General features: G+C 44.8%; 1 long non-coding RNA gene across 2 annotated transcripts in view; it reads right to left on the bottom strand.

The window, feature by feature from the left end:
* LOC115086025 overlaps positions 1-19,449 on the bottom strand; it is a 70,818-nt gene that overhangs the window by 21,865 nt on the left and 29,504 nt on the right. The window contains exon 2 of one of the 2 annotated variants that reach the window (XR_003855012.1): positions 9,934-9,960. The exons of the other annotated variant lie outside the window; for it this stretch is intronic. This is a non-coding gene — a long non-coding RNA (uncharacterized LOC115086025). The remainder of the gene's footprint in view (positions 1-9,933; positions 9,961-19,449) is intronic. 2 annotated transcript variants of the gene reach the window in all.

Raw genomic sequence — 19,449 nt, forward strand, 5'->3', positions numbered from 1 at the left:
CGTGGGGGTTCGCCATACGTTTCATGACCCCACGAATACAACGAATAGGGACATATACGTTGCGGATTGCCAATACCTCGAAAACGAATGCACACCCCTAATTTGTAATACTGTGTACAGTTCTGGAGAAATGCACCCTAAAAAGAATATAAATCAGTTGGAGTTGGTCCAGAGGATGGCTATTAAAATGATCAGTGGTTTTCATTCTAAAGCATATGAGGATAGACTTCAAGATTTCAGCACGTATACCCTAGATAAGAGATGAGATAGGGGACATATGACAGAGACATTTAAATACCTCCAAGGATTCCGTATGCTGAAGGTGAGCCTCTTTCAACAGAAAGGAGACTCTAGTACAAGGGGTCATGGTAAAAGGGTGTAGATTCAGGAGTAATCTAATGAAATATTTCCTTACAGAGAGGGTAGTAGATGCATGGAACAGCCTTTCTGTGGAAGTGATGGAGACAAGAGTATCTGACTAGATATGCCATATGCTCTTTTTCTGCCATCACCTTTTATGTTTCTGTATTTCATGTCAGTAAAGTGGGGCTCTTTCATTATATCTTTTAAAGCTGTGGAATCTGTGATTTTATTTAGGCATGTATATGATAAAATTCCTTTAATTTCAGTAAAAGTTTTCAACATTCACTTATGATGATATAGGGATGGGGAAGCCTTTATGGCAGAGACGGGCCCTCTATGCAACACACTGAAGTGAACTAGACACAAAACATTCTAGTAGAAGAGGGCAGGAAGGCTCATCTGCCTATTGCTCTCAGCATCTCCCAAAACAGGAGTCAGGAGGTCACTGCAAGCAATCCAGGGATTGAATTCCACAGTCCCAGCTTTCAGAGGCCCCCACAACCTTTGCAGTAGAAGAGCACTGGAAGGCTCATCTGCATACTGCTCCCAGCATCCCCTGGGAGAGGAGTCCAGAGGTTACTGCAAGCGATCCAGGGTTTGAATTCCACAGTCCCAGCTTCCAGAGGCCCTACACCCTTTGCAGTAGAAGAGCACTGGAAATCTCATCTGCATACTGCTCCCAGCATTGCCTGGGAGAGCAATCCAGAGGTAACTGCAAGCAATCCAGGGATTGAATTCCATAACCCCAGCTTCCAGAGGCCCTACACCCTTTGCAGTAAAGGAGCACTGCAAAGCTCATCTGCATACTGTTCCCAGCATCACCTGGGAGAGGAGTCCAGAGGTCACCACAAGCAATCCAGGGAATGAATTCCACAGCCCCAGCTTCCAGAGGCCCCACACCCTTTGCAGTAGAAGAGGACCGGAAGGGCATGCCTAACAGCGTGCAAATCTCAAACTCTTCAATTCTTTGAGCGAAGATCAATTTAATAGTAGTTAAAGAGGATTTGTAAGTATAGCTTTCGGAAATCTTTGGACTTATAAAAGTTTGGAGAAAGGTGAAATAGTGGGATATATTCTTTAGAGTTAGTGTGTGTCTGAGGTAATAAGCAAGTCAGAGATAGTTAATTTTAGTGTCTGTCTTTCCCATCCACTTAACCCTTGATTTTTAGGCAAGAGACAATTTCTCATTAAAAATCAATGTGGCTCTTATCTAAATCATACTATTGCATCAGCCCATATTGAAAGTTTAATCATCCCTTGTAGGATTAATTAGTAAATTCACATGTAAATTTAAAGTACTCTAATTCCAGCTTCCTTAGTATAATAAACTTCACTAGCAGATTAATTAGTAAATACACCTGTAAATTTAAAGTACTCTAATTCCAACTCCCTTAGTATCCTAAATTTAAATAGGAACTCAATAAAATTAAGATGAAGGCAGCAGTCCAGCAGCAAGAGGGGGGCTTTCCAGTCATTTGCATTGAGTGTCACATGTATGATTTTTTACCCGCTGGTGAGAGATTATATGTGTGCACTGGTGCAAAGAGCTCCTGGCTCTCAGGGAATGAGTCCGATCTCTGGAGGCTAGAGTAGCAGACTTGGAGGAGCTGAGGCAGACAGAGAGGTACATTGAAAGGTCTCCCAGTAGGAGAACAACACCCTGGTGTAACAGGAAGTGATCCTGTAGCAAGGACCTGCTCTTCAGGTGATGTATTGTCCTCTCCCACTGAGGACAAGTCTCCCAGGGCTACTGCCCAGGAGAGAAGGGTTAGGCCAGCCATCATAGTTGGTGATTCAATTATTAGAAATGTAGATAGCCGGGTGGCTGGTGGACATGAGGACAGCCTTGTAACTTGCCTGCCTGTTTTGAAGGTGGCAGATAGGATTATAGACAGTGGCAGATAGGATTATAGACAGTGCTGGGGAGGAACCAGCTGCCATAGTACATGTGGGCACCAATGACATAGGAAAATGTGGGAGAGAAGTTCTGGAAGCCAAATTTAGGATTTTAGGTAGAAAGCTGAAATCCAGAACCTCCAGGTAGCATTCTCTGAAATGCTTCCTGTTCCATGTGCAGGTCCCCAGAGGCAGGCAGAGCTCCAGAATTTCAATGTATGGATGAGACAATGGTGCAGGGAAGAGGGATTCAGTATTGAAAGAACTGGGGAAATGTTTGGGGAAGGGGAGACTTTACTGAAAGGATGGGCTCCACCTTAACCAGAGAGGAACCAAGCTTCTGGCACTAACATTTAAAAAGGAGATAGAGCAGCTTTTAAACTAGATCAAGGGGAAAGCCGACAGTCACTCAGCAGTGCATGGTTCGGAGGAATGTATCCTTGAAGGATACTAATGAAGCAGGAGAGTTAGGGCATCCCAACAGAGAGGTTCCATTAAAAGCAAACATGGTCCATGTGCTAAAGGGAAAAAAATCACCTGAGCTAAAGATTTTTAAATTATCCGTGACAAATGAAAAGCAGGTTGTTAATACTAGAGATGTGCAGGCAAAAAGTTTTCGTTGCTTACGCGATACGTATTCGTGGGGGGTCAATTCCGTTCAATGCGAACGTATGGCAAATTCAATAAGTTGTCGATCTGTAAATACGTTACTACTAAATTAACTACAACCCCCCACCCTCCTGACCCCCCCCCCCCCCCAAGACTTACCAAAACTCCCTGGTGGTCCAGCGGGGAGTCAGGAAGCCATCCCTGCACTCGTTTGTGGTTTCCTCACAGCGCCGATAGCCTGTGTCACAGGGGCTGCCGGTGCCATTGGTCAGCCCCTGTCACATGGTCACCGGCGCCATCTTGTGCTCCTACCACGTGACAGGTCATGTAGCAGGAGGTCGCTCCAAGACCCTCGTTGGACCCAACCGGAACTTTTGGCCAGCTTGGGGGGCCTCCTGACCCCCACAAGACTTGCCAAAAGTCCAGCGGGGGTCTGGGAGCGACCTCCTTTCACGCCGTCCGTCCAATCCCAATACTCAAAATGGCGCCGATCGCCGCCGTTTTGAGACTCTAAATCGCCTTCCCGCCAATACTCAAAATGGCGCCGATCGCCTTTACCCTCACTATGACGGCGATCGGCGCCATTTTGAGTATTGGCGGGACGGCGATTTTGAGTCTCAAAATGGCAGCGATTGGCGCCATTTTGAGTATTGGGATCAGACGGTCGGCGTGAAAGGAGGTCGCTCCCGGACCCCCGCTGGACTTTTGGCAAGTCTTGTGGGGGTCAGGAGGCCCCCCCAAGCTGGCCAAATGTTCCGGTTGGGTCCAACAAGGGTCCCGGAGCGACCTCCTGCCACATGACCTACCTGTCACGTGGTAGGAGCACAAGATGGCGCTGATACCATGTGACAGGGGCTGACCAATGGCACCGGCAGCCCCTGTGACACAGGCTATCGGCGCTGTGAGGAAACCGCAAACGAGTGCAGGGATGGCTTTCTGACTCCCCGCTGGACCACCAGGGAGTTTTGGTAAGTCTTGGGGGGGTCAGGAGGGTGGGGCATTTAAATGTTTATTTAGGAGGCCGAATGCAATGAATATCTGTTGAATAAGTGGGGAATTGCGATGCGTTTCACCTCCCCACGTATTTTTCAGATTGCAAAAAATAAGTTGTGGATTATAAATACATGGAAAACGGATGCACACCCCTAGTTAATACAAACAAAAATCACACTTTGAAATGTCTGTATGCCAATGCTAGAAGCCTAAGAAGTAAGATGGGAGAGTTAGAGCATATAGCAGTAAAAGATGTGATTGTCATAATTGGCATCACAGAGACCTGGTGGAAGGAGGATAACGAATGGGACAGTGCTGTATCAGGGTACAAATTATATCGCAATGATAGGGAGGATCAACTTGGTGGGAGTGTGGCACTTTATGTCCGGGAGGGTATAGAGTCCAACAGGATAAAGATCATTCAAGAGACTAAATGCTCAGTAGAATCTATATGGGTTAAAAGAAGGACTAGAGGGCACTTCATGAAGTTAGCAAGTAGCATATTTAAGACTAATCGGAGAAAATTCTTTTTCACTCAATGCACAATTAAGCTCTGGAATTTGTTGCCAGAGGATGTGGTTAGTGCAGTTAGCATAGCTGGATTCAAAAAAGGTTTGGATAAGTTCTTGGAGGAGAAGTCCATTAACTGCTATTAATCAAGCTGACTTAGGGAATAGCCACTGCTATTAATGCATCAGTAGCATGGGATCTTCGTGGTGTTTGGGTACTTGCCAGATTCTTGTTGCCTGGTTTGGCCTCTGTTGGAAACAGGATGCTGGGCTTGATGGACCCTTGGTCTGACCAGTAGGTTGTCTATCTATGCGAAGTTCATTGTGCACCAATTACAAACCATTGGCCTGTAACATTGTGAAGATAAATCACCTATGACCAAACAATGGCCCTTCTCTATGGCTCTGGCACTGAATGTTATCATGACATAAGTCTTCAGTTAGAGGACTGACATAAAGCTCTAGGTGTGTTTTATCTGTAGGGAGCTTAATTGTGCAGTTGCAGGTGTCCAGGGACATAGCTTGTGTGGTGTTAAGGGCAAGTTACACTAATCACACCACAAGACTTAACATTGGGTCACTGACTTGGGTCAACACTCCATGTAAAAGGGTATCTGGACCAAACCCTTTATAGGTTCCAATTAAAACAAAATAGTTTCTATTGGCAGGCTGCTGTAACACTGTCAGCAGCTATGTGATAACTGAGTAGGACTGAGGGACTTGTGTAGATTAGAGAAATTCGACAGCCAAAGAGCAGACAACTAGGAGACCTGCAGTTGCTTGGGAGTAGGCAGACCTCTACAGGCTGGCTGTCTCCCCTGTACTGGCCTGGCATGTGGATCTGGTCCCTAACTGATAATGAGGGAGTCAGAGTCTGAACAATGCACAGAAGATTTGGTACATCTGCCAACATGATAGACATCTGTGAGAAGCATATATAATAATCACTTTCTCAGAGGTATTGACATGGGCCCCTCAAGCCTTCAGATGACAGGAATGCTTGTCTTGAAAGAGACCAAAACAGAAAGTACCTAAGCTATCATGCCAACCATATGACACCTCTAGGAGCAGTTGCCTCATACATTCAGCACAGGGACAGGTTTGCCAATGAGGCATGTTGTTAGCTCCTGAGGTCATCAGCTGGCAACACCTTATGTAGCCTTTATGCTATACTCAGAGCTGATGATTGAAAGTGTCTCAGCGCACATGCACTGCTCAGCACTAACTGTAAAAGTGACAAACAGCACATGAGACACTGCACAAAGGACAGCAACTCTTCCAGCTTGGCCACAAGTCATGGCAGCCAAGTGGACCAATAAGGTAGTGACTCACCTTTGAAAATGACCATCCTGCAAGCTGTTAACCCCAGGAGTCCAAGGGTGGCCACTAGCTATCACAACAAGCAAACTACTCTGCATATTTTCTAGGTACAAACATACATACAGCAGAACCACATGACTAGCCTTGAGCTAGACTGGCCAAGGGCCTTGCAGCACCATGACATCTCCATATTTGACAAAGGCTACCTGTGATGGGTTAGACAAGACAAAAATCTTCTAACACACCTTTGCGTTGGGTTCAATGATGTGAGCCTTTTCTTAGGAGCTATGTTAGCGCTCTTAGAGTTATTAAAACCTATACTGTGGTGTTGACATTTCTGAGGTGACTTGGAAATACAAGTGAAGGCATGACATCACACAGTCTGACAAGCATCCTTGTATAGCTTTCCTAAGAAGCTAATCTAACCAACTTGATATCCCAATGGCCCTCACCATCTGTACATGATGGTTTACATTTTGCCTAGGTAGGTATACACTGACTCAAACAGAGGAGCAGTGAGTGAAAAAAAAGATGATAGACAGGAGATCAGCTGCAAACATCTACTACTCTCCCTTCCATGGAAGGGGAAGTGGTAGTTGTGGCCTAACAGGAAAAGTAGCATTACCAAAGCTGGCTACCACTCAGTGTGGTGTGCTCAGCTTGTGCGGGAGCACATGCAGGATCTAGGGGTAGATCCGGAAGTATCTCCATTGGTATGCCATGGCGTAGAGCAAGATTATGCTATACATAGCAGAGCAGCACTATGTCTCTTACTTTGGGTGAGGCATACACCACCCATTTTGTCCAAACAGTGATCTACTTTGGAGAACTCCAAAGTTGCTTCTATGACACAGCGGGTAGTACATAAGGCCGTCTTGAACCTCGTCTCTGCCAGCGTTTTGGGAATAGCAATGGGGATGAGAAGCCGTGTCCTGCAACCATATCCCGAATCTCCTGAGGCAAAGACAGAATAGGGGCATCATTCACACCACAGCCACTTTGAGATCTGGCTGCCAAACCACAGCATGCTATAAGACAGTAGCATCTGCTTCTGGTTTGCCTGTGTGATGGCAATACAAACTGTGCCTGACATCCTGGCTGACCCATCACTAATAGGGCACATCTGATCAGCGAGTACCAGCAGTGTGGACACTTAAAAGTTGTGATTAACCCAGCTGCTCCAAATGGGAGGAATGCAAAATACCCGCAGAAAGTGTGTAGTGCCTGCATACACCAAGGGCCGGATTTTAAAAGCCCTGCACATGTAAATCCGGCCAGATTTACGCGCGCAGGGCACTCATACGTTGTCGCACCTATTTTGCATAGGCCGACGGCGCGCGCATAGCCCCGGGATGCGCATAAGTCCCGGGGCTTCGTAAAACGGGCAGGAGGGGGCGTGACCGGGGGCGTGTTCGGGGTCAGGGGGTGGTTCGGGGTGGGACCGGGGGCGTGGTGCCGGCCCGGGGGCGTGGTTGAGGCCTCCGGACCACCCCCAGGGTCACATCATGGCACGCCAGCAGCCCGCTGGCGCGCGCAGATTTACGCCTGCTTCCGGCAGGCGTAAATCTGCCAACAAAGGTGGGGGGGGGGTTTAGATAGGGCCGGGGGGGTGGGTTAGGTAAGGGAAGGAAGGGGAAGGTGAGGGGAGGCGGAAGGAAAGTTCCCTCCGAGGCCGCTCCGATTTCGGAGCGGCCTCGGAGGGAACAGGCAGCGCGTGCCGGGCTCGGCGCGTGCAGGTTGCACAAATGTGCACCTGTGCTACGCGCGTATCTTATAAAATCCAGCGTACTTTTGTTCGCCATTTTTAAAGATGGCGCCGGCCATCCAGTGCTCCTACCATGTGACAGGGGCCGGCCAATGGCACGGTTACCCTGTCACATGGTAAGGGCAAAGGGCCATCGGCGCCATTTTTATTAGTGGCAGCCAACGGCCCGAGAGTGGGAGATCGCTCCCGGGGCCCACTGGACCACCAGGTAATTTTAAAACATTTTCAGGGGGGTCGGGAGGGTGGTGGAGGCTAAGGGAGCGGTTTTAAAGGGTCGGGGTAGGGTTTTTGTTTATCGGCCGACAGCCCGAGCACGAGAGAACGCTCCCGGGACCCCTGCTGGACCACCAGGTAATTTTAAAACATTTTTTGGGGGGTCGGGAAGGTGATGGAGGCCAAGGGAGCGGTTTTAAAGGGTCGGGGTGGGTTTTTAGGTTGTGTCCTAACTCCCGTTAGTGTGCACTAACCCAATTAACGATTTTTTCATGATAAATCGGTGGACTTTCTATTGTATCGCACTCTTTAACGATTAATAATGATTTAAAAAAATATCGGACGATATTTTAAATCGTCAAAAAATGATTCACATCCTTACTATGTAGCGATTCATGCGGTCAGATACTGCTTTTATGACCTGGTCCAGACAGTGGGAAAAATTGGCTTGAGACATTCCCCCCATGACTCCTACTGCCATTTGGAAAGAGCTGGTTGCCATAAAATGCAGGGTGGCCAATAGTTTGGTGAGGCCCAGCACAGTGTGGGACCTTTCCGTGATGGATGTAGATCCCCTTGTATTTCTTCATATAATTCCAGGATAGCCTGAGAGCTAAGGTGATTCCTGTCAACCACATAATCTGGAATGCCCAGCAATGAGGCTCTTGGAGGAAATATGCTCTCCCTGTAACTCCTCCACCATGCTCACCTGCATACCAGGCACTGCCGTGGGCCTTGACCATCTCCCTGTGGAGCCAGTGACTTGGGCTCTGGTGCAGGGATTTCCATAGAAGGGGTTAGAACTTCCCTTGCCTCTTCTTGTGGTTGTTGTTGTTCTTGTTGTCTGCAGCGAGCCTCCTGAAGCATCCAGTATCCCCCAGCAAGTAAACTTGCCACAAACATTATGGGTTTAGAAAGAGAGGCCAAGTAGGAACAGGTGTTTTTATTGGCCCAAGATGGCCTGCTAGGTGTATCTGAAGACCTCTTTTATCGCGTGTGATAATAGCCATGATAATAGCCATGATCTGCAATAACAGCCGTGGGCACACGATAAAAACATTTTTCCTCTTGTACTCCAAAAAAAAGGTGTAGCTATTTCTGACGTTAAATCCCACGTTAGTGCGTATTTCGCTATCGCGGAATGCAGTAGGGCACCTTAATTTGCATTAACTCCTCCCACATGCCTACTACATTTAAAATTTGCATGCTAGCTTGCATTGCACTATTTATTACGCACACAAAGCGCGTTAGACCACTTTTAATGCACATTTGGACCCTAATGCACTTTGATTATTGACCCTAATAGAAAGAAAGCCACTCTATGGCTGAATTTAATCCATAAGGCTGAACAGTGTTTAAATGAAATATTCACTTCTGCTCAAGTTGGGTCAAAAAAGCAATTTCTGTTTCCTCCTCTAATATAACTTTTTACCCTATCTATTACAAAAAATGTAATGATGAAATTCATGGGTTTTTTTTATCCATACAATGCAAAACATTAAGTAGAGCTTCCTTTTTCTGTGTTCTTATACAGCTCTTGTGCTCTAGTACATGTGCTTTAAATGATCTTGTTGTTTTGCCTGCATACAAAAGATTACAATCACAAAAAATTCCATAGACAGTATGATCTGTCGAAGAAGTGCTAAAGTGATTCAATTCATAAGTGTGATTATCTGCAGGATTAGTAAAACTTTGAGTCTGACATGCATTCACATATATATAGCAGGTGCAACACTTGAAATGTCCCTTCAAAACTTCACTTAGAATCTGCACAGCTGGCAACATAGCTGGAGAAATGTGCTCTTTAATGTTTTTAGACCTAGTGTATGCAGTCCTGATTCTTTGATTTCTAAAACACAAATTGAGCTGTAATATGGGAAAATATTTATGAACAATCTTCTATATTTTAGGCACTACAGAGTTTCTTACATCAAATCTCACTTTACCACAAAATGCATAGCCCCTTCATCATATTGGTTTGATTTCAATAGAGTTAACAGCAAATCTCTTTCCGAATAGAGTGCACGTTTATATGTTCCCCCCCCCCCCCCCCAAACATTTATATGGATATCTTCTTTCTAGCATTTTTTGTAAAAAGATATGAGATTGCACTTTAAATCCCTGATGGCTGAACAATTTGTTCTAATTCCGAGAAACTGAGAAAATGGGAGACTCTTTTTGAGATTGGAGGATGAAAACTTAAAAAGTGCAAAAAAAACTACTTTTATCTGTTAGCTTAGAAAAAAAGTGTGATTTCAACATTACCTTCTATGCCTTTTTTGACCATCAGATCTAGAAAAGAGATGGAAGAATGAACTTTAGACATTGAGAACTGAATATGCTCATCACAGGTATTTAACCAGCCAAGAAAAGAATTTTAATTCAATTTTTGCTTCTGACCATAACACCATCTATATATCTCTTCCATAATATAATGGACATAAGCAATGTGGAATTTGCTAGCCAAAGGTCCTCAGACTGAGACAAATATAGATTTGCTACACTTCACTGATATGATTGGTCTGCCTGGTGGTTTTTGTAAACGTTTGTAAACTTTGGGGAAAATATAAATGGTTGGAACTTTAGAAAACTATAGATGTAGAAATTCATGTTCTCTGGATTTCAAAATAACAGACAATAAGGCCCCCTTACAAACTTTTTTTTTTATCTCATTTTGTAAGGTTAAAATGAGATTTGATGTAAGAAACTCATGGTATCTTGACGCTGCCCTGCTACCTCTGCCACATAATCAGCACAGGCTAAGAGACCAACTCCTCCACCTGTATCAGCATGCTTGATGACAATAGCTTCTTTGTCCCAGTGTCAAGGCATAAGCCCAGTTTCGCCTGGCACAAAGACGTATGTCCAGGCCAGGCCCAGCACCAGGGCCCAACCTTGAGTCCTAGTCCCAGCCCTGGGACCCAGCCATGAAGCCTGGTCCTAGGGCTAAGGCCTTACACCAGGGTCCAAACCTGAGACCTGGGCCCCATCACCAAGGCCTAGGTCCAGTGCTGAATCCTGGTGCCAATGCTGAGACCTGCACCCGGGTCTCCAGAGCTCCTCCCCGGGTCCCAACACTTGAAAAATTGTTGCCGTCCACTTGGCGTAAGCCGCGCATCAAAATCGAGCCAGCCATACTGGTGGGAGATGATAAAGTGACTTCACTCTGGCACAATCCTCAAAATGGATAGCATCAGTTTTTAAGCGCTGCGACACAGGGAAGACCTCCAGTGTGATCAGAGGTCAGATTCAAAAATTGAAAGTGAATCTCAAGTCATTTCACGCTGGTATTCCAAATTCTGACTTGTAGATCATATATTTTAGATCAGTTCTTCTTTATTTCTTTCAGAAAATAGTTTGTTTTGTATACTAAGGAACTCTGAATTGCATCCACTACAAAATTTGAGCATAGTATCCTTCCAAGAGCTTTTAGTGATTTTACATCAGAAATGTTCCTTTTTTTTGTCTCTTCTGATGTGGCTTTTCATTTGATGCTATAAGGGTCTTTCAACCTTTTCTTTAATTCTTTGATTATATATTCTTACTGTACATTCATAAGTTCCAAAATCTTTGACTGCTTTTATGTTTTCTTAGACTGGCCCCCTGCTTGTGGTCCTCATGACTCTGATTTTGAGGCTTGCATTGATTTTACTGTCAGTAAGCTTAGAAGCCTGAGCTGAATTATCACATGACAAGTTTCCCATCCATGACTTTTGACATTGAAAGTGTGGGTATCTTTCTATTTACTTGGTGACTGAACTTTCACAGACTATGAAGTCAGGCTTAGCCACCTTCAAGTTAACCAAAATGAAGAAAACTTTGCAAGATGGAAAATTCCCTTTGCTTTGGTATTTCTTTCACTCACAGAATTTGCATGATTTCTGATCGCCGGGTATCAAAGGGATTTCACAAGTTATTCTCTAACTAAACCAACAAAAATAGCAGTAGGACATGGGTCTTCTAGTGACGTGAAAAGCTGATTTAACCGCAGTGGTGCTTGCCATCTGTAAGAATTATTCCCAGGAGGAATTGAATGGAGCCATTATTTCTAGTGTGCTGTTGGCCGTGTAATTCCTACTGAGGTGAAACAGTAGACAGTAATAGGAAAACATAATACTTGTGTGACCAGTTTGCCATTGGTGGACTGGAGCTGTGTGTATACCTTGTTCATAAAATGAGGAGTCAGGCAGACAGCTTATGGGGTGACAGACTTTTACTATTCACATTGCTTCTGAGGCATCAACTGCTGTAATTAAAGTACTCTGTGGAACAGAGAGCAGTCCCAGGGAACAAGCTAAAAGTTCATTATTGATGACTGAGATTTGAACTGCTGTGCCAAAAGCAATAACCAACCGCATTTTGTTAGGGTGAAAGCTATAAAAAATAAATTATCACTAAAATGTGAGGAGACAACATAATCCTTTCTGCAAAGAACTTACAATCTAATCTAAATCTAGTATCATTCTTTTCAGATTCCATTATGAAAACTGCACACAGTAAATCTAAATTGACTTGCAGAAGACACACAGTTGATAAATGGCAGAATTTGAGCCCAGGAAGAGAAACCTGTCTTGTTTTCATTGACTGGCTCAAAACATTAGAATTTGCATCCTTATGTAGCCCTTGTCTCAGTGATTGGGCCTGAAAGGCAGGGGTCACACGGGGTCCTAGGGCCAGCTCTTTGCTTCTCTTTCCCTCTCTATCACAGTCCATAGGTCATGAGGGTCGGGTTCTTACCGACAGGGGGAAGGAATACTCCTCTTGGGTCCAAGGTGTTAGGGGTGACCCTTAAATTCTCTATCTTGAGGATGTCCCTGTGCTTTTTCAGTAGGAGAGATGTAAGTGCCAGCAAAATACTCTGAATGCTCAAGCTGGGTGACCAAAACAAAACAATGGTTCAAATACAAGTAGTGGCACTTTACACTTCAATTCTGGGCACAAATTGCTTGTTATAAAAATTCTCCAAATTTCTTTTTCTATACAAGAATCTCTCAGTAAACGGATGAAGGAAATGACTTGCTCTCTAGGTCTTGGAAAAGCCAGGGTTCCAGGTGGACAGGGATATCTTATTTTGGGCAGAAAAACCCTATTTCAAAAATACTAATAGGTAAAAAACACCAGGCCTCAGCCTCTACACAAATTCCCACGTAACCATCTAAAACTAACTCTAAACCCCCCAAAAAATCTAAATTGTGTGACTAAGGAGAGATACAATGATAATCAAACTGCCAACACTAGTCCTAGGAACTATTTCATATTACTCCCTCAGATCAAGTATGAGACTTAGGAACTCCCTATTACGTGGAATACCTTCAGGCTTACTAAAACCACTACAGTTACTCCAAAATGCCTCTGCTAGACTATTACTAAGAACAAGGAAATTTGACCACATCACTCCTTCGCTGATGGCACTGCACTGGCTTCCAGTACAATCCAGAATTCATTACAAAGTATTAACCCTAATTTTCAATATCATCAACAATAGTAACCCATGCTTATGAGGACTAACACTTCAATATTATTCACCACAGAGACCTCTGAGATCACAAAACAAAGGACTTCTAATGGTGCCTTCTACTCGCAACACACACCTAATGCAAATAAGAGACCGAATGTTTTCCATAGCAGGCCCCAAGTTATGGAACTCTCTTCCAGAGTCAATATGCCAGATAACAGAAAGAAAGAATTTCAAACGTGAACTGAAAACATGGCTCTTTAGAAAAGCTTACGATTTAACATAAAGTACCGATATACTGAAAACTTCAACATTAGTACCAGAGATAATGGTAGTGAAGTGAGCAATAAGTAATGAATGATGTAAAGTGTATAGGTAGTAGAACTAGAATCTGAATTTGCTATTATGTTGACTTTAAAAATGTATGAATATGAAGTAGTCTATATTAGAGATGTGAATCGGAACCGGAATCGGTTCCAATTCCGGTTCTGATTCACATCGTGAAACTTTTTTCGTGGGGTCCGATCAAGTTTTTTTTTATCGGCTGCGCCCAAGCCGATAAACAAAAAACCCACCCGACCCTTTAAAACATATCCCTTAGCTTACCCCACCCTCCTGACCCCCCCAAAACTTTTTAAAATTATCTGGTGGTCCAGTGGGGGTCCCAGGAGCGATCTCCCGCTCTCGGGCCGTCGGCTGCCACTAATAAAAATGGCGCCGATGGACCTTTGCCCTTACCATGTGACAGGGTATCCGTGCCATTGGCCGGCCCCTGTCACATGGCAGGAGTAATGGATGGCTGGTGCCATCTTTAAAAATGGCATGGGCCATCCAATGCTCCTACCTTGTGACAGGGGCCGGCCAATAGCACGGATACCCTGTCACATGGTAAGGGCAAAGGTCCATCGGCGCCATTTTTATTAGTGGCAGCCGACGACCCGAGAGCGGGAGATCGCTCCTGGGACCCCCACTGGACCACCGGGTAATTTTAAAAAGTTTTTTTGGGGGGTCAGGAGGGTGGGGTGGGGTTGCCATTTGGGGGGTCAGGAGGGTGGGGTGGGGTTGCCATTTTTCCCGCCCTCCCCCAAAACGATAAGAGATTCCCATGAACAATTTTGTGGGATTTTCCTATCGGTTTCGGGGAGCCCCCGATTTCTGATGACATTGAAAATATCGTACGATATTTTCAATCGTCAGAAAAATGATTCACATCCCTAGTCTATATATCTGCTGTCGTGCTGACCAAGAATATGTACGAATATGAACTAGAACATATATCTGCTGTAGTGTTGACCAAGAATATGAATGCTGATTTTGTAAACCATTGTGATCTTATTCTGGAACGACAGTATAAAAAATGTCTAAATAAATAAATAGACAAATAGATAGATAAATAAATAAATAGCACATCCCACTTTTAAAACTCCATTTTACTTTATTGTAAAATAAACCTATACATTAACATTTACCCACATAAAAATCTGATTTTCACACTCAATATATGTGGGATAACTTGTGTTTGAAAATCACTTTATTTTATGCAGGTTTTTAAATATATGCATAACAACAATTAGGTACCCTACAGATAATTTACCCTTTAAATTTAAAGCAATGAAACACTGAAACAAGCACAAAACAGAGACATTATTTTTCTCATTGTTTACCAGACTTAGGGGGTCATTTTTGCAGCGTATCGCATGCAAAAAGTCCCTTTTTGCGTGTGATAGCTAGATCGGGGTGGAGTCAGGGCAGAGTCGGCCTCGGAAGAGGAGGAGTCGGGTCGTCGTTGGGGCAGATGCGGTGGAAACTTTGCTGCCGGCAAAAAGGAAAGAACCCTTTTCGCTGCCAGTAGCGTGCCCAATTGCACCACCTTTTACGATGGCGCTATTGGGTGCGAAAGCCGGCAGTGAATGCACCACAACCTTAGAAAATCCAGGCCTTAGGAACTTATTCATGTTTATTTTCCATCTGCACAGAATAAGAAACATAGAAACATAGAAACAGAGAAATGACGGCAGAAGAAGACCAGTCGGTCCATCCAGCCTGCCCAGCAAGCTTCACACTTATTTTTTCTCATACTTATCTGTTTCTCTTGGCTCTTAGTAACCTTATGTTCTAATTCCCTTTCACCCCCACTATTAATGTAGAGAGCAGTGATGGAGCTGCTTCCAAGTGAAATATTAAGTTTGATTAGTTGGGTAAGCGGCAGCATAGCTCTCTGCCATGAAGCAGAGGGCAATGCTGGATATGTGTGAAGTATTAGTTTTTCTTCTCCCCTATCGTTGAAGCAGGGAGCTATGCTGGATATGCATTGAAAGTGAAGTATGCCTTGAAAGTCACATTAACTATCATCAAATATTGAAAAGCCTAATAATTGGTAATACCTATAGCCCATGAACCCATCCCTGTTTTTTTCTTTTTTTAATTGGGAGATGGCTGCCCTTCATCCTTCCGCTCCGTGAAGGTGGACACCTACCACTGGCCACTGGCATCCCGCTCCGTGAATGCCTCTGTGGCTACTGCCGCTCCGTGCAGTGTTTTACTACCTGCTCTTTATATGCGTCCTCTAGACCTGATGGATCCCATCCCTGTTTTTTTGTTTGTTTTTTAATTTAATTGGAAGATGACAGCCCTCCATCCTTCTGCTCCATGAAGGTGGAACACCTACCACTGGCCACTGGCATCCCGCTCCGTGAATGCCTCTGTGGCTACTGCCGCTCCGTGCAGTGTTTTGCTACCTGCTATTTTATACGTGTCCTCTGGACCTGATGGATCCACAATGTTTATCCCATGCCCCTTTGAAGTGCTTCACAGTTTTGGACTTCACCACTTCCTCCGGAAGGGCATTCCAGAAAAAGTCATTTTTGAAAAAAGGCAACTATCGTCCCTTAAATGCAAACTCTTCTGTTTGCTTGTTTACCTCCCTTACTCTCTTGTAAATTCTTCACATATTTAAAAGCAAACAAACTTTAAGAAATGTAAAGATTGGAAGGATATTCAATAGGGATGGGCATTCAGGAGAAACAAATAGGAAATGAGACGAAATTTCCTATTTTGATTCAATTTGTTCTCAAAACAATATGTTTAGAAATCTGACAAAATGTAGTTGTTTTTATATTTTGTTTTGAAAAGAAAAGAAAAAAAAAAGATCTGTCGTGCCTAAGCCCAGGCCTGAGGCCAGTGGCCTTACCTAGGGAATAGGCAGAGGCACAAAGCAGGGGCTTATGTTTATGCCAGAGCATAATGCCAGGGCCCGGGCCTCGCCTAGGTGTAGGTCATGGCCCTACGTAACATCTGTGGCCTAGGCCTAAGTGCATCATTGTGGTCTCAGCCAAGACCCCAAAAATTCTCCCCACTTACCTGCTCTGTCAGGGATCCAACGTTGCAGCCCATGCATAGGCCCAACGCCAGGCCTGGTCTGGAGGCCAGGTCCTGATACCGAAGCTCCACCTGGACCCAGATCTGATGCTGGGGCCGGCCCAGAGGCCCAGAGTCAGGCCCAGTTCTGGAGCCCATGCCTTGGAGGTACTCTTCAGCCATCTTCTTTCTTCTGTCTTCATAGTTGAAATGACGGCGTCTGCTGGGGACTCACCAGAGTTAATTAACTCTGGTGCCTCCCTCTTCAGTGGAGCTCACCATTTTTAGTACACAGCCAGAACTGCTTTTCTAGAATTTAACCAACATTTGAGAAAGTATCTGTCATGCCATGCCAGCATTACCCCTCATAAGTAAATAAAATATTTTCTGATAATTCCTTCTTGTATAAACTTAAAAGGTTTATTGTTTGCCTTATAGACCTTGCCTTTTATGATCTTACATTATTAATCTGGATCATTTCTCTCTCTGTTCGCCCAACATTCTCATTTTTAGTGAAAATTGCCCCAATCAGTGCAGTCATACATTATTTTCACCCAATAATCCTATTAATCTGGGGTTGAAGTTGCTGTGGAAGCAATGATATTCACAATTTGGGGAGGAGGAGAGATGGGACGGTCTCCTAACTATTGCACAACAGTAACATTTATAGGTGGACATCAGGTTGCACACATACTGGAAGCCAGATCTGTAGCTCCTTGCTGTAAAACTGTCACGGCAATGGCTGAGCTGCTGAGGGAGGAGGGTAAGGAATAATGGAAAGCCCCTACGATGGGAATGAATAGATTATGGCATCTCACTTTCAAATCCCCTGGAGAAAAAAAAAAAGCTAATTTGGTTGGAAAGATGAACATATGTTGTATATTTTTAGGTATTTATCATTTGATTTCCCAACACATGACATATGTATAGAGCGATGCCACCTGAAAACCAGTGCCTGTGAGACCATTTATGATTTGATCTATAATTGGAGCCTGTGTTTAGAGACTGCTGCATTAGCAGGGGTAAAGGAGGTGGGGAAGGACACAGGGAAGATGAACAGAGCTAGAGAAAGATGCATTTCCTTTTAGGTATATCTTTTGCTAATGTATTCTGTATGTCCCATGGCACGAGAGAGGCAGTGTAATGAAGAGATGCCGTCCCTCTTCCTGACCCCCACTTAATCATCCATTCTTCTTGATTTGCCCTGTTGCTTCTTGTCAAGGCCCTGCCTGTCAGCCTCACGTGCTCTGCAGCCCCCGTTATCTAAACATCGTGTACAGTTAAGAGCTGGTAAACAAAGCTGTCACCACCCCAAGGAGTGGGTGGATTTTCTAACTCATCAGTAACCTGAGGTCCACTTCAGGCCCAAATTCCTCCTTTCCAGTGTCAAGGGCACACTGAACGAGGCTATCCCGTTACAGATTATCTTTGATCAAATTGATAGGCAGGGAGGAACACGGCCAGAAGTAACTATGACAGACTTAGTATTTTCACGGGCACTATGAGTGGTTTAATGTAAAGGCTTGGCCTTCCTGAATACTTTCCTTATATGTCGCCATCTGTCTAATACATGGAAAGTGAGAGAAGGGAGCCCCCATTCAGCCCATTTATAAAATGAGTGGATATAAATTGCAAAGAAATACCAAACCATAAGATCCTTTAAAAAAAAACAAAAAACAGTAAGTAATATTTTATGAGGTATGCAATACACACTGCTGCTTTTAGTACTGTATCGCCTAAATCTGGGTTCTCAGTTATATCATAAGTGAATAAGAAAGACTCTCATGGGAATGACAGCTACTTTCCAAGGCAGGACCTTTCAGCGGTTTATCAGCAAACTGGTTTTCTTATGCTAAGTTCTCAGCATACCCCTTTTTCCTAGCAACCAGATTGTAACCAGATTCAACTAAGTGCTCTGCAATGTTCCAGTGAAGAAATGAAATAAATGCAAACAAACTGCCTTCTTATTAATTTTTAATCTCAGCCCAGCCCTCTTTAAAAGACCTCGTTATACAATCTTCTAGCCTTGATACATCAAACTGCACACTCTTCTGTGAAATAAATGCATTGAAAAATAGCAAAAAGAATCAGAATAATAAGGCTAGAGTTTTGGGGCTTGACTCTCCCAAACTCAGAAAAATATCTGGCATAACACCATTCATACAGTTGAAATAAATATACATAGTGGGGTAGATTTTTAAAAACTGCGCGATCGCGTACTTTTGTTTGCGCAGCAGGCTCAAACAAAAGTACGCTGGATTTTATAAGATACGCGTGTAGCCGCGCGTATCTTCTAAAATCCTGGATCGGCGCGCGCAAGGCTGCCGATTTTGGGCAGCCGGCGCGCGCCGAGCCGCGCAGCCTGCCTCCGTTCCCTCCGAGGCCGCTCCAAAATCGGAGCGGCCTCGGAGGGAATTCTCTTTCGCCCTCCCCTCACCTTCCCCTCCCTTCCCCACCCCCCCCGGCCCTATCTAAACCCACCCCTACCTTTATCCATGGATTTACGCCTCCCGGAGGGAGACGTAAATCCATGCGCGCCAGCGGGCTGCTGGTGCGCCGAGACCCGACCCGGGGGCGGTTCCGGAGGGCACGGCCACGCCCCCGGAATGCCCCCGGGCTGATGCCACGCCCCAGACCCGCCCCCAAACGCCGGGCCACGACCCCCAAACGCAGCTTCACTCGGCGACGCCCCCGACACACCCCTTTTCAGAAACCCCGGGACTTACGCAAGTCCCGGGGTTCTGCGCGCACCGGCGGCCTATGGAACATAGGGGCGCCGGCGCGCAAGGCCCTGCTCGCGTAAATCCGGGCGGATTTACGCGAGCAGGGCTTTTAAAATCCGCCCGATTATGTTAAGAATACATTATTCAGGGATCCTGCATAGCTTAAGTAAAACAAGAAAAGCTGCTTTGACATGACCTTTTAAGTACAGATCCTGCTCAAAAATAGGGGTGTGCATTAAAAAAAAA

The sequence above is a fragment of the Rhinatrema bivittatum genome, chromosome 2 (genome assembly GCF_901001135.1).
Source record: "Rhinatrema bivittatum chromosome 2, aRhiBiv1.1, whole genome shotgun sequence".
Classification (NCBI taxonomy): Eukaryota; Metazoa; Chordata; class Amphibia; order Gymnophiona; family Rhinatrematidae; genus Rhinatrema; species Rhinatrema bivittatum.